This window comes from Pyxicephalus adspersus, chromosome 4 (genome assembly GCF_032062135.1).
Source record: "Pyxicephalus adspersus chromosome 4, UCB_Pads_2.0, whole genome shotgun sequence".
NCBI lineage: Eukaryota > Metazoa > Chordata > Amphibia > Anura > Pyxicephalidae > Pyxicephalus > Pyxicephalus adspersus.
Genome location: NC_092861.1, coordinates 122,960,965 through 122,977,060, shown reverse-complemented (window position 1 = coordinate 122,977,060; position 16,096 = coordinate 122,960,965). Strand labels below are relative to the sequence as shown.

Sequence of the window (16,096 nt, the reverse complement as noted above, 5' to 3'; positions counted from 1 at the left end):
TCCCCCTGCCCCCCTCTGATGGTGGCCCTGCAGGGAGGTCCTACTCCTCTGGTTCCTTATGTTGTAGTATGTAGAATACAACATGGAAGTTGGGAAAACCCCTGCAAAAAAAACATTTATCATAAACACCTAAAGAAACCACTATAAACCGAAATAAACCACTTCTATATAAAGTCGTTGCTATTTTACAGAATAATGTGGGGTTTTTTGTAGCTATTCCAAGTAGCACATATCACATATAAAGCAGTTATATTGTTGAAAATGTTTTTTTTTTATCTGTGTACACTACCTGCGTAGCATATGTAGATTAATATACACTCCCTGTCCTATTCTTAACATCTGTAAGATGACAATTAAAAAGCCTGATGTGCTGCAGTTTTCAGCACATGTGCAGAAAACTGCATTATTAGTGGGCAGCATGGTGGCTCAGAGGTTAGTAACCTGGCCTTTGCAGCGCTAGGTACCAGGTTTGAATCTTGGCCTGGACACTATCTGCATGGAGTTTGCATGGGTTTCCTCCGGATGCTCCAGTTTCAATATAATATTTCATTATTTTTCAAACCATATAAGTAAAAATTTTAGTGTTTGCTTAGGAAATGTGAGTTTCAAGCCAATTATCGTTTGCATGTGCAAACTGTCATTTAATTTTATACATTTTTTTGAAAAAAGGCTTTAATTTTTGGGCCCTTTTTCCAAGCTATTTTCACATGATTGTTGTAACCCAAATTGTTATTTCTCTCTTAAATTTGCTTATACTCTATTACTTTTTCTATGTACTTTGAACACTCATTTTAGCAATACTATTGATTTAGAGCAGGGGTGTCAAACTCAAATACACAGAGGGCCAAAATTAAAAACTTTTATAACTTTTATAAACCCTTTTCAAATGGAAACAGCGGTTTGCTTCACATTCCATCTAGAATAATCCTATATTAGAGAAAGAGGCATAACATTTTTTTTAAATTTTATTTAAGAAAAAATCTTATGCCTCTTTCTCTATTTGTAGCCTTCTGATTACATTTTTATGGTAACCTTTTTGCACAGGCTAACAATAATAATAACAATATTCTTCTATGAAAATCCAACCATTTAAGTCCATGCCTTGAAGTAGCAAGGAAAAGTACAGCTGAGGGGGAGTGCTGGAAATGCCAGACACAGCCAATGCGGAGCTAAATCGGAGTGGCCCACCGCTGAAGCTCCCTCTTCATTGAAATAGCGCCGCTAACAAATCTCACGGCAATATTTGCATCTATAAAACAGTCCAATGTGGGGCTATGCATCGGCAGAGAGCCCACTGGTCTATAGACAAGAGTGATGCCGGAATTTGTAGTAGCACTATTTCAATGCAGCGGTGGCCCAGCTGCAGATCATATTTAGGATTCATTTGGGGGCCAAAAGAAAGGACGTTGGGGGGGGTTGGCCTCCGGGACAGGGTTTGACACCCCTGATTTAGAGTAATTACATCTATGAATATCTATGTCTATTGTTATTTAATTCCCTGCACTTTAGTGGGAAATATTTAATAACTACAGATGCCCATTGATTTTTTTATAGGTTTTTTGCATACACTATTACAAACACATAATAATTACCTCTAAAACATGGGTTTTGTATATTTATTTGTTGATCATGAATGAATATTTAAATTAACCCGGGCAAAATTATTTGTGCATTCAGCCAAAACATCTAATTCTAATTTGAGAAAAGCCAGGACTTCGCATGGCTAGCTATTAGTTTTGCCTATTAGAAATCTGAGTAACCTAGCCAAAGATCCAACCTCTATCCAAATCAGAATTACCATACAGCAAGTTCCATGATTTGTATGCCCCTGGACATAGAGAAAGAGAATTTTACAACCATTATGGCCTGTAGAGTTGACAAAATGATGGCCTGATTTATAAAAGCTCTCCAAGGCTGGAGAGGATACACTTTCATTAGTGAAACTGGGTGATCTAGCAAACCTGGAATGGATCTGATCCAATGATGGGGCTAATGTGACCATGTAATTCTTTGGGTTCGCTTTCACTCTTCTTCACTTTAAACTTTACTTTTTTTTTTACCCTGTAATGGTTAGAGGTTGTTTTAGGTGTTTCTGTTTTCTTTTTTTTATCACGTGTATACAATGTTTGTTTTACAAACAAAGATTTTGGTATGAGGTGTTCCACATGCACCATATTCTAGATTAAAGGTAAAAACGGAAGCTTTGGTCTTGATGATATCCTCATTTGAATATAGGTCAAAATAAATGCTAAGAATAATTAGGTAGCCTAGTAATGTAACAAAGACACCTGGCAGCAAAATGGTAAATATATAAGTGTAGGTCACAAACTGCAATAGTTTAACAACCTGACAAAGGCATATTACACACAACCCCTCCCATCTGCTACATAACAAAAGGCTTCTGGTTCAGCATCCCACCAATGACACCAAAAAGTCAAACATTTGTCTACGATGTAATCTTTTGGTTGATGCATTGTGGCTTTAGTAATAGGAGTATTCTTATTTCCATTTGAAGAAGCTCCTGAAAAGGGTGGTAGTACTGTAGTAATTTGTATGAATGTACAACATTTGTATATTAAAGTTGACATTTTTCTGACCTCTCAATAGTTGAATTGTATTTTTAACTTGATGTCTAATTTACAAGTAACCAGATACCATATGATCATCTGTAACATAATATCTGTACAATTGTTAATGTCACACTAAAAAACACACAAAAACATATTAAATAGTAACTAAGTATTAGTCATGTCCCCCCCATTGTTCTTTTGTCACATAATGTACTATTTGAGCTAGACATAAAAAATATGCAAGAAAGGTTAATTATGAAAGCTCTCTACAAGATGTTGGTATCTGCATATCAGATTACTTAGAAATCTAATTAATGGTCTCGCTTAGGAAAGAACCCCTGAATTTTAATTACCCATCATATAATAAAACTGTACCTAGAATTGGTCATAAGTAACTAGAGGCAGTATGAAGATTCATTACAAGTTAATTATGTGCTTTATTTTCACAGTCCAAATAATACATGTTACTATCCCACTAAACTAATTCCATAACATGATAAATATTCAGTGCATCCTGGACATCTGTTTCCATTTGTCTGACTCCCAGACTCCTTGACCTGGACTTTTTCTGTTTTTGTGTAGACACAATAATAGAAAGCATAAGTATAAATTAAGTTAGCACACAGCTGGTATATAGACTAGCAATTAGTATTGTAAAGAATACCAGCAGCAGTAGTATAAAACACATCTGTTGGCTGTCTTTATTGTGTTATTGGATGCTCATACTTGTACCGATACTTACTAAAGCCTGCAAAAAGATAATTGGTAGAGACAGAATTCAAATTATACTTCATAATATGCAAGTGTTAAGTGTGCCTACTCTGGGTTAGATATAGATTACAGAGGACACTCCATGTGCCCACTAGGGAAATAACCCTCTATATTTGTCCTGGTAACCATTGTTCTCCTCAACAGAATAGGAAGTAATTTAGTAGGTTTACCTATTGTGATGAGTATGTAAGATTAGATTTCATAAAAAATACAGGGGTTTTAACAAATGTATCTGAAAAATGTATGTATGTACATTTTTTAGGGTTCATTAGAGGTATTTTAGCTATATATCAACATTGATCTATGTGTATTCTTAAAATTATTCCATCTTTTTTTTTATAGCACCAATACAACTTTGGGCACACAACACCACATTATTTGGAAACAATCAATGGGGTCATATAAGACAGTGGTCCCAAACCTTTTTAAGCTTGGGGACCACTAAATGCACGGACTACGGACTACAGACGTGTGTGTCACTCAAAGGGGAAGAAACTTCCCCCAGAATGACGTCATGATGCCAAAACCCATAGGGGGGTTGTGTCCAGAGACTTCACCCGCCCACCACCCTGAGCCTGAGGTTTGTACGGGGGACATGGTCTGCGGCTCTGGCCAGTGCGCCCCCCCCCCGGCGGAGTCCTTCTAGTGGGCCACGAACTGGGGGTTGGGGACCCCTGGTATAAGACTCATATCCGTATGTCTTAATCCCTTTGTTATTTGTAACTGCCATTACCACTTTCTGAATCAAATATATTTTATACTTCATTTCAAAACTCTCTATAAATGGTTCATTTACTTTTCAGAATTAACAAGCACATACATGAAGGTCTGGGGGTTATTTTGGGGTAAGTTGTATCTGCCACCCATTTTTATTTTTATTAGGAAGATAGTGTGTATGACAGGAGTCAGGAGTCTGTTTTGGGTTCTGACCAAAGGGAGTAATGGCCCAACACAACTTACAATTAATTACACACAGTTAAAAAAGCCATAGGTGACTGTTTGGGCAGAAAAAAAGTGTTAGTTTAAATGTTCAATAAGAATGGTTAAACCCTTGATAACCTTGGTAAACATTACTCAGAAATACTTCTTTGGTTTACTTAAAAGCAAATGGAAGTAGGCTGAAATATCCCCTGGGGTAAGTAAATTATTTCTTAGGGACCAAACCCAAAGCTGACCCAATCTGATCAGGACAGGTAGGTGAAGAAAAGGGGGCCACCATGCACCTTAGTGTCACTTATTTCAATAATTTGGTCAACACTGTTTTGGGGTGCTGCAGATGCTAAATTAGAACACAATGAAGGCCAACCATCCAAAACACATGGTTTTCTTAACCTCCAGAGTGGTAAGGCCAAGTGTGGCTCGGGGTAAAAAAAACAAGCTGAAGCCGTAACCCCCGAGCCACGATCGGGGTAGCTAAAAAATAAAGGCTTACCTGGTCCCATCAGTATCCTCCAGCATCCTCCAGTGTCCTGCTATTCTCTGGCTGCTTTCTCTTCGTTATTCTGTCCCCGGCGAGTGCGCTGATGTTCCCTGGGAGTTCCCGGTGACGTTGGTGCAGACAGCTGTCGCTAGGGGCACAGATGGAATTTCAAATTATTTTGTATTGCATTCAATACAAAATAACTGTATTGAATGCAAAACACTGGATTTATATGTCTAAAAGCAGTACATTGTCTTTCATGAAAATGTATGTTACAGTATAATATAATAGTATGAGTATAATAAAGTTTGAAACACAAAATCATGTCAAAGATTATTATTACATGTATTATTTTTTTTAAATTATTTTAATTTATTATTTTGACATGATTTTGTCATGCTTTTAGACATATAAAACCAGACAGAAATGAACCACCCAGGAGGTTAAACCATATAGCAAAATGTCGGCTGTAAGCCTATCTGGATATTTACTTGGCCATGGCCAGATTACAGTAACTGGTACTGTAATTTTCTCTGTCATTGTTCTACCTAAAATACTGGGTCACCAGGAGAGGATCCAAAAAGGTTTAGCATCCTCCTGTATGATAATGAACCAACCTCCCACCATTGATTATAAACATTTAGGGGATCATAAATGGAATACTTTACAGCATACTAAAAAAAATGGAATAGGAAATTTAGAAATACAGCACTTTACTTTAAATACCTGCATTGAAGATATTCACTAGCAAACAGTTAAACTATTTTTACTTATTCACAGAAGTACACCTATGATTTTAAACCCTTGGTTTATTAACGTATAGGTGAGATCACATAACTTTTTGAAGCCCTACCAGACAAACTTTTTCGGGTAGGTTCTTTTATAGATACTCATAGTGGTGATTGAGTATTTATTGCAGCACTTACCCCAGTGATCAGTTCATATCAATGCATGTCAAAGGGAAGAACATAGACTTCAAACATTCCTCTGATTTCCTATAAAAGCTAATGAGCTAGAGGCTGTGTATCACTGAACAATCCCCTTTTGTGAATGAATGAAAACAGTTCAGGGCTTTCTTGGAGAGTCTTTTGCTGTTTCAAAGATTTACAAAACTTCTTTGTGTTATTAGGAAAAGTTCACATGAATTCCCAGGTATAAAAATGGAATTTTTCTTATTTTACCCTCTATATATACCAATATATTGACATTGAAAGCCTGGCAATTACCCATTGCGTGTTCTTCAAAAGACTCAAACCATGTGTTGTCAGTCCCAAGAAGAGATGAAACTCAATGAATCATTTCTTTATCAAATGAAGTAGGTATTTTTGGAACTATTTTGATGATAAGATTGTTACTTATTTACCAGTTTTTGTCAAAATATCATCTACAAGATGCTCAACATTGGGTGGTAAATTTCTCTCAACCCTTGATCTAAGAGAGCAGTGGTAGACACATTTTTATTTGTTTAAATAGTCACTATTAAATAACTAGTAGGAGTCAGATTCAGCTGTAGTTGATAGTAATGTTGAAGATCACTGGAACAAGAACAAGTCTAGTTGAATTTGACTAGTTACTACTAGATTTACAATGGATAACCTGGATAAATATGAACTTTCACAGACACAGAATAAAAATATCTGAACAGATTAGCTGCCCCAGTAATCTACCAGTTTTCAGCCCTAAAATCTTTTTAGTAAAAGGGCTACAAAAACACTTTTTATCCTGTTATCAATGATGTGCCTGTGCCATCCTGACATTTAGGAACTAAACGTGGAGGCATAGGGGGATTACTACAAGAATTTCTACTTAGTTTTCCTCTTTTGTCATTTACACTTTTTTCTTAGCATCGTACTGTTACTTGTTACTGAAGGATCACTTACCTTATGTACTAAAAGTCATAAAAACTTGAAAAATCAAAAAAAGCTTTTTAAGTAAAGGACAAACCTAGGTAAAAAATGTGTTTGCTACTGGAAACTCTTAAAACAGTCAATAGAAATACAGCAAACCCCATCCCCAACACCACCACTTTACCCCCCAACATAGCATAATATGATATGGGAGAAGCCTCTTCTTATTCCCTCCCGCTTATGCATTCCTATATCTTCCTACTGCTGTCATGGTTTCTCTATACCCCCCATGCAAAGTAGTACAGCAGGGAAGCATTGCATTAAATACATACTAGTATGTACTTATCTGCTTTGACCTGCCTTCCATCTGTCTAACTTGAATGCCAGTAGATACAGCACCAACAATGCCAAACAGAGAAAAAGTGCTGTTTTACTTAAAATAATAAGTATATAATAAAATAATAAATAAAAATAAAGCTTCACTTTCAGTCCCTATTAGCCTCGAATGACTAAATTCACATTAAGTAACAGTAAATCTTAGCCTTTTTAAAGAAATAGCTTGCTTCCAAGATCAGTTTAAGAATAGTGTGGAAGTGTTATAGATCAGCAATGGTCTGCGGCTTTGGCCTGTGCGCCTCCAGCATAGTCAGGAGAAGGACCCCGCCTGGGAGGGGGGGGTTCAGAAACATCACAGGCTCTCCGAACACAACCCACCCACTTTCCCATCACAGGCTCAGACCTGCAATGGAAGAGTTGGCGGGTTTTGGTATCATGATGTCACTAAGGGGAAGTTTCTTTCCCTTTGAGTGACACCACTGCTATCCGGGCATGAGTTTAGTGGTCCGTAGGACCAAAAAGGTTGGCGACCATAGATATACTTACATGGAAGAAAATAAAAAGCTATTACCATGTATATCAACAGCTTCATGTGTATACCACCCTTTAAGATCCATCTCAGGCTCTAGGTTCTACAAAAATGTTGTACAAATGCATATTGGAAACTAAGCCCTGAATCTGAGGTATATTTAATCCATACTTAAAGGACCCGCACAATGAGTATAATGATTAGATTTCTGCATGGGTATCCTTGCTTGTGGTATATGATATGCATTAGCATTGTTCACAAGTTAGTACAGGTTGCTGTTATAAAGATACTTTCTATAAGGCAAAACTTATGCTTTCATCAGTCACTTCTCTCAGCACTCAATCCATCAGTGACATTGTTGTTAGCCCTCAAAATTTTGTGTAAGAGCTCCCTCTGATAGGCAGCCATGATAGAGTTTTTGTAGGGATACACACTAGTTTGACCATCCAATAACAACACGTGTAGGAAAATGGAGCTGATATGTTAATGTAGATTAAAATGCTCTTTGGCACACCTATTAGACTCCCATTCTGGCAAATTCATATTTCTACAGGTTAAGGTGTGCTGCCAAGTTGCAGTTAATTAGCACAAATACTTACATTAAACCAGACCAAACTAAGGATGTCTGGAGTTTGGAATTCCTCATAAAAGGCTAAAATGGGTCTTCCTGAGACCTAGCAGAATGATTCTTGGTTTCATTATGACTATTAGGATTATCTGGTTGTGATGCTACAGTCCACTAACTTGTAATAACGGATATACACACAAAGTTTAAGTTAGACAAGAACAGTCAGTAATCATGACACCTAATGAAGGAAACAGAGACTAACCCAATCTAACAAGCTCCATCGATAGCTAAAGAACCACTGTTTTTGATAATCCGATGCATTAGTATAAAATGGCTCTACATTTTATTTAGCCAAGTTTGCATTCCCAAGTATAGTCCTGTTAATGTTAATGGCTCAAACCACTAAACAGTTAATTAGGGATTTGTTTAATACTACTGTTAGAAAATCTCACAGGTTCATGTATCATACTGAAATTCCACATATGTATCATCTGGGTTATTTGTGGTATATATTATCACTTAATAAGATCTGGATTTGGTAATAACTCCAAGTATACTCTGTCAACTTTATGAAAACTAAAATATTGTTAGCAAAATGTTATCCCAGGAACATTAGTGAAATTATAAATATTCAGCACGCCAAGCTTTTGATATAGTTTAGTGCACATGAACTCAATAGCTGTCAAAATTACAACAGGCAACTCAAGTAATTATGCAGATTTATGCAAAACATTAACAAGAAGAATTAAATGCACAAATGAGGTGGCTACACTTGAATTGTTAAGATTATGAATAATTACCATGAATCTTTTTGCTCTTAATGTAACTTGTTTTTGATAAACAAAGCCTTAATTATCAGAATACTTTTGAGAATTTTGGTGACCTTCATTAATCTTACAAAACAAGTCTCTTGTGTTCTGCATTGTAAAAAAGCACAAGCTTGGAATAAGTACACAAACCAAGGGAAAAGCATATGCTAATAGATACAGTTACTAACTGAAAAATGATACCTTAGGCTTCCAGGTATAGAGTATTCCTGACACGTGGAGAGAACAATGCTAAATATGTAAAGACAATGTGCAAGGAGCAGGATTTGGCAAAACAAATCAGATCCCACATGAGCATTCATTCTGTAAGCAACAGATTATTAAATAATTAAATGGTGGAGAGGGAGTTTGTGCATGTATTATACTACTTCTATATTTTCTACTAAAATGTAAAAAGAGCATTAAATATTTTTCAAGTATAATGAGAAAGTATACCCAAAACTGGAATTTACAAATTAGACAGATATTCCTCTAGAATAGTGGAATTCTTGGGCTGTTTTAGTCTCCCCAACCCTCAGCCTTGATTGGGAAATTCTTATTTGGAGGGCACACTATTCTAAATTGTTTGGTTGCACATGTATAATAATAATAATTTTGCTTAAAGCAAATGTATAGTGTTTTCAGCAATTTTTACTGTACATGTAGAAGTACATTAAATGTAAGAAAAAAAATTTATATGTAAAACCTTGCGATTACATATGTACTGTGCCAGTGAGCAAACATGTTTGCTCATTGCACATTCTGACTCCTTTTTTCCTCTTGTTGTATTACTCTCTGTTATAAGCTGTTCAATTTTTGCAGGCATCACCGAAAGATGATGAGAGGGAGGGTCTTTCAATAGGGCAGTACGGTGGCTCAGAGGTAAGTGCTCGTAGTTTAGCAGTGCTAGGTCTCAGGTTCGCATCTTGGCCAGGACACTATCTGCATGAAGTTTGTGTGGGTTTCCTCCCACATCCCAAAAACATGCAGGTAGGTAATTGGCTTCCCCCATATTGACCTTAGACTGTATAAAAGACATATGACTACGGTAGGGACTTTAGATTTGTGAGCCCCCCTTTGAGGGACAGCTAGTGACATGACTATGGACTTTGTACAGCTCTGTGTAATATGATAGCGCTATATAAATACTGTGTAATAATAATTGACAGGACTGGCTAAAATGAGAATTCCTCATTCTCTGTAGAAATTTCCTGTAGCATCTGCAGTGCATAGCCTCAATAAATAATCAGAATATCTTCCTTCACTAAATCTAAAAAAAAGATGGCCCTAAAATCTGAGACTGTTAGATTTACAATAAAATAAATGTGGTGGAGCAAGCATATAAAAAAGTGAAATTACACTTGAAATAATTTTCAGTAGCAATTTATGAGCTTATTTGTAGGTTTTTCTATCACTGCAAGCAATATTGTTTGGTATTTTTATCCCTTTAGTTTCCTAATGAACAATATAAGAAGCAGAAAAAAAGAAAAGGCCAACAACCCCCAAACCCCCCTCAACCCCTTTATTGCAAGCAGACAGGAAAAGGGAGATTTTTGCTGGATGGTCTGCTCCTGGAAAGACCATTCCAGGAGGGATAAATGGTAGACAACCTTTGTAACACATGGAAATTGCAGAGCAGTATTTGCAGTAGATGTAGCCTAGTTATAAGCACATGCTGTGTTGTGTCCTCAAAATCGCCTTTTAATTTAAATTGCAGCTACTGTCATTTTCTATCAATGTAAAAAAATGCAGTATGGCAAACTCTGTACACCTTAGATGTATCCAATGCCTCCAGAAAGTAAAATTTTAGGGAACCCATGCAACAGAACTTTGCTACAGAAATGCAAACACTGCAGCGTACCTCATTACAACACTGACATTTAGTCTAGAACAATTGGTGTCAGACCTGCACCTTGAGCTTTTTTAGGAGGTAGAACATGACAGTCAAACACAACCTGCAATGAACCCAGAGACCACCAAATTTCCCCAGGATCTACCTGGGTTGATACTCACAAATGTCAGCAATTGTGTGCATATTTAAAGCTGCAGCTTCTTGTGTTCCATGCTATTTGTTTATTTACAGATCAGCCTTGTTTCTGGTACCCAGCACAACATCCTCACTCACAGAGTCTCTGGAGAAGACCTGGCAGACCCTTAAACTAAGGGCCTGATTTGTTAAAGCACTGGTAAAGAGGAGATACACTTTCATCAGTGAACCTGGGTGATCCATCAAACATGGAGTATATTTCTTAAAAGTCATTTGCTATTTGTTAGCAAGTGTTTTCAATCCTGAACCAGATCTATCTAATGCTTACTGTATCATCCATGTTCAATGATGAAAGTTCTTCTTGAGTCTCGGAGACCTTTAATAAATCAGGCAATATGAAGCTCTATTTGAGTAGGGCAGTGCCCATACCCTTCAATGAATCTCCGGTTGCTAATCATGAAAGATGCTGAAACAAACAACTGTTTCTTAAGAATAGAAAAAGGTAGGAATCTTCAATAAAGTTTGTTCAAATATTTTCAAAACACATAGAGGGTATAGTTTTTTTCTCAACAAAAGTAGATACCCTTTAACACTCAACATCACCCCACCAAAAACTAATCTCAACACTTAAACCACGTGTGTACGTAACATTTAATCCACCCTAATGTATACCACAGTATAACAAAATCCCACCAATGCCCAATTATTACACTGGTCAAAAAACATTTTCTTGCCAAACCGTCATTAAAGTCATTTTAGGTTTTTTTTGATGCACAGATTCCAAATGTGGTATTGGTTTTGCTGAATTAGCTCTAGGTTTGAAATAATGACCTCAATAATTCCCTTATAGAAAACTAATGAAACATGAAAATTAAGCAAAATTAAACTAGATATGACTACGTATACAAAATTAAATGAAATACTTAGTGTCAATATATTCTATCTTCAGTAAATTTACAGAACTAATCACAAAGAAGTCATTGAAAAACTATAATTGTATGATTTGCTTTTATGCTGATGATCAGGACAATCACATTGAAGGCTCCAGCAGTAGTCTGCCATCATGTGTCTATCCCATCTGCCCCGATACCTTTCTTCTATCACCTTTATATCTTTATGGAACCTCTCCCCTTGTTTCTCACTGAAATCGCCAAAGTTTTCTGGAAATTTTTGTAAATGGCTATGGAGATAGTGTAGCTTTATGCCCATAGTAGCATCCAAATTTTTTAAGTTTAGGAACGAGTTTTGTACCAGTTCTTCATAATTTTGTGTTTTATGGTTACCCAGGAAGTTCTTGATAACCATGACATAGCTGTCCCAGGCAGAACCTTCAGTATCAGTCATGTAACTTGTGAAATTTGAATCATTTATCAGTTTCCGAATCTGGGGTCCATCAATGATTCCTGCTTTTAATTTTTCAGTGCTCAATCCAGGGAAGAATCTACAAATGTATTTGAAGCAATCACTGTCCTTGTTCAGAGCTCTAACAAATTGCTTCATTTATCCTAACTGTGTGTGTAGTGGAGGGAGAGGTTTTTTTCCTTGTCAACCGTTGGCTCAATAATGATGTTCGCTGCACCTTTTTTCATGTTTTTCCTTGGAGGCCATGTCACTTTTTCCAGTGATCCTGCTTTGCTCTATTATCCCACAAGCAGAGGAAACATGGCTACTTTGTGTATCCACTTTGCTGTCCAAGTAGGAAGTTCATCATTTTTAAATCAACACTTATGGACCATTGGTGTTCATTATAGCAAAGCTTTTGTAAAACCATTTGGATATTTCTTCTTGAAGAACTCATATTTCTGTAAAAAAACAAAATATATGAATAAAAAGAAGGCAATTGAAAGTTTCATGAAAATAATGCTACATTTAATATTTTAAATGCAAAACATCTGTGTAAATAAAGATTGATAATAATATGCTGTGTTAACATTTTTTGTTGGTAAAATTGTCTATTCTTATTCCTGTATCACAATAACTAGAGCCAATTCAATGAAACCAATGTCATTTCTGGATTCCACAGACCTGAAATACACTAAATATATGGAAAACTCCTTGGCAAGTGAAGATTTTTGAGCTGTGTTATTATTACTACACAATAGTTATGTAGTGCCAATATATTAGGCAGCGCTGTACAAGTCCAGTCATGTCACTAGCTGTCCCTCAAAGGGGCTCACAATCTAATGTCCCTACCTCAGTCATATGTCTTCCTTTGATACAGTCCAAGGTCAATTTTGGAGGGAAGCCAATTAACCTCCCTACCGGCCTAATTATGTCAGTATGTCAGGATTTTTATGCCAAACACGGTACATTGTTTTGCATGAAAATTTATTTTACATTGTAGGCCTAAAATTCTTAGGCATAACTCAATGAAATATGTCCAACATTTAATAAATTTAATAATAAACTTTAAATACCAGGCAAGGGTTACATGGGCACATGGGGCTAAAAAACCTCTAGTGTAAAGTTTTCTCTTTAGTACATCTGTTGGAGATTGTTGGGTGAATATTAGGACATAAGTCTCATGAGATTATTCTCAAAGTATACTTGACCCGTTGGGGATCTGTCTTACAGATAGCTTTGATTTAAAGAGTTTTTCTGTAATAAAGGAGATTGACCCGCTGTGACTTCATAAACCTGCTTCTTTCTTCAAAACGATTGCAACAATGGATCTGTAAATGGTGTGAACCACAGATTTGCTGGTAGAATGCCTAGAGTTATTATTGAGATAGCCTTGTGATGTTAGAAAAAAAAAGCCGATTTCTTCTCTCAAGTGGTTGCGGAGGCATCAAGGTACTGCTGCAATCTGAGATTTTAAGTAGCATGGTTGAACAATTATTTTACCATGGTCAACATTGTGGCTTACAAATGTAGCAGAAAATTTTAATAATGAATCTCCATGTTTGTGTTTCATAGAGCCTGATTTATTAAAGCTCTCCAAGACTGGAGAGGATACACTTTTATCAGTAAACCTGGGTGATTCAAAACACCGGGAATGGATCTGGTCCAGGATTGAAAACATTTGCTAACAAATAGCAAGAAATCATAGCATATATAATACTAATAGCATAATAGCATAGGAAATCCATTCCTGGATTGCTGTATCACCCAGGTTCACTGATGAAGGTGTATCCTCTCCAGCCTTCAAAATCTTTAATTAAACAGGTACATAGACTTTAGAAGGAAAGGGAAAAATCAACCTAAAAGGAAAAAAAAATCACCCAATAATCTAAATTTTAGGTATATTTTTACAGGTAGTGTTCGGATAGAAAAATAATATTGGGGTTGTGAAAATATTTAGGGACAGGTCAAATTATTTCAAAAGACAAACCTTTTTTTAATCTGTATAGGAGTAGGAGAGTTTTGGAACCCATGTTGGTTTTTCACTACTGTTTTCGTCCCTGTTTGCAGATTTACTCCCCTTTGCCCTGGTTAATCCTATCTAAGGACTGGATACTTACAAATGGATTTACTTTCCCTACCCTATCTCTTATTTTTTAAACATTTTTGGTAATTTTAAAATAAATTACGTTTACGGCTTTGGTAAAGCTTTAGCGATAAGTTTAGGGGTCAAGTAAGTTCACAAATCGGGGGCTGATCATGTTGTACTAATTTACTTTTTTAGTATAGTAACCCTGTTTTTAATGTTGTCTGTGTGAGTTTGTTGACGCTGAAATTTACTGTGCTTTAAAAACTGTACTTAATGTATAAAATCAAAAGATATTGCATGCTGTAGAATAGTGTATTTGTAGAGTCTGTTTCTGATGACAGAATAAGGGATGGGGTCTTATTCTACAGACTTTGAGATGCGAGTGGTATATATAGCTATAGCCAGAAAATCGCAATTTTAATGTACTTGGCATAATAACAGATGACAAATACAACACTTCATTTAATAGGCAGATTTCACCAGAAAACACAAGTAACAGATCACAGTTTACTGTACTTGGCATAATACGAAATGAGAAATACAACACTTTTATTTGAGAAGTTATTTTAATCTGATTTTCCACTTTTTAAATAGAAAATTCCTCTGATTGTTTGACTGTTCAAGAAAAAGTAACAATTCATCAAACTGCAGTCCAGACCTCTCCATTGTGGTCAAATCAAATTTACATAAAGTCATTGAAATGGTGATGGTTTTACCAATCATAATGTGTAATTGTTTATTTGTGTTTGGTGACATTAAGCATTAACAACAATTCATAAGCATTTGCACAAAATCGACCGGTTTTTCAAAGTAGCTTAATAGTGTAAGGAACTTACCCGCCCTGCGAGCCCGCGGTGTCCCTGGGGTTCCCAGCCACAGAGGGGGACGCCACAGTAGCAGGCAGCATGGCCGAGGCTGCTGCCCTGCTCGCAGCTTGTCTGTCTCTACAGGCGGAGGGATCCGCCCTGGCCAAAGTACTGTTCAGCCAGGCAGCAGCCCTTGCATCCCTTTGGATGTGGTTCCTGCTCCCAGCACTCCTTTGCAAGTGCAAAGTAGTGCACGTCCTAGGGGTACTGTGGGAAGAGGTGCGCGTGTCACCATGCGTCCCTCTTGTACCCCCCGAGGGCGTGGCACTCGGCTGCCTCGCCCTAGGGCGGGACAGAGTTAGTTTGAATTCCCTGCGGCCAATCAGCTGCAGGGGATTTACTCAGTCTCCTATCAGACAGTGCCAGGTGGCGCAAGGTGATTGGTCATCCTGGCCATTTAAGGAGAGCCTGTCCATTACACCATTGCCCGCTATAGCCTCTGTTACCACAGTGTGCTTGGGTGTGTCTTTGTGTATGTTAAACTTTATCTGCTTGTCATCTCCTCAGTGACCCGGTCTGAAACTAACTCTGATTGAACTCTGCCAGCCCTGACCTCGGATTGTTATTGACCATTTTGCCTGCTGCCAGCCCTGACCTCGGATTGTTACTGACCTGCATTTGCCTTATCCTTCTGTACCTTGCTTGATTGAAATTAACCCTTGCTGTGCTGTGCTGTTTTGAATAAACCTGATTCAAGGATATCTGGAGTTGGTTGTGGTTTGTGTGCCCAGGCGCATTACAAATAGTCCCTGACAATTATACAACCATCAGACCTAATAACTACTATAGGATGGTGGTGATGTATATGTTGCTTTCCATATATCAAGTTCCAGTTTTATGAGGTTTACCATACACAGAAAAAATATTCAAACTACTTTGTTATTTTCAAGGCTGTGTTTTGTGGAGATGACAACCATCCAGTCACAACATATTGAACTCCAGCCAATGAGTTTTGACTTGTAGCTA

The 16,096-nt window shown here is 37.0% G+C and overlaps 1 long non-coding RNA gene across 1 annotated transcript in view; it reads left to right on the top strand.

The window, feature by feature from the left end:
- LOC140330135 (uncharacterized) overlaps window positions 1-15,831 on the top strand; it is a 107,347-nt gene extending 91,516 nt beyond the window's left edge. Inside the window, exon 2 of the long non-coding RNA XR_011920638.1 lies at window positions 15,638-15,831. This is a non-coding gene — a long non-coding RNA (uncharacterized lncRNA). The remainder of the gene's footprint in view (window positions 1-15,637) is intronic.
- Window positions 15,832-16,096: the final 265 nt, after the last annotated feature.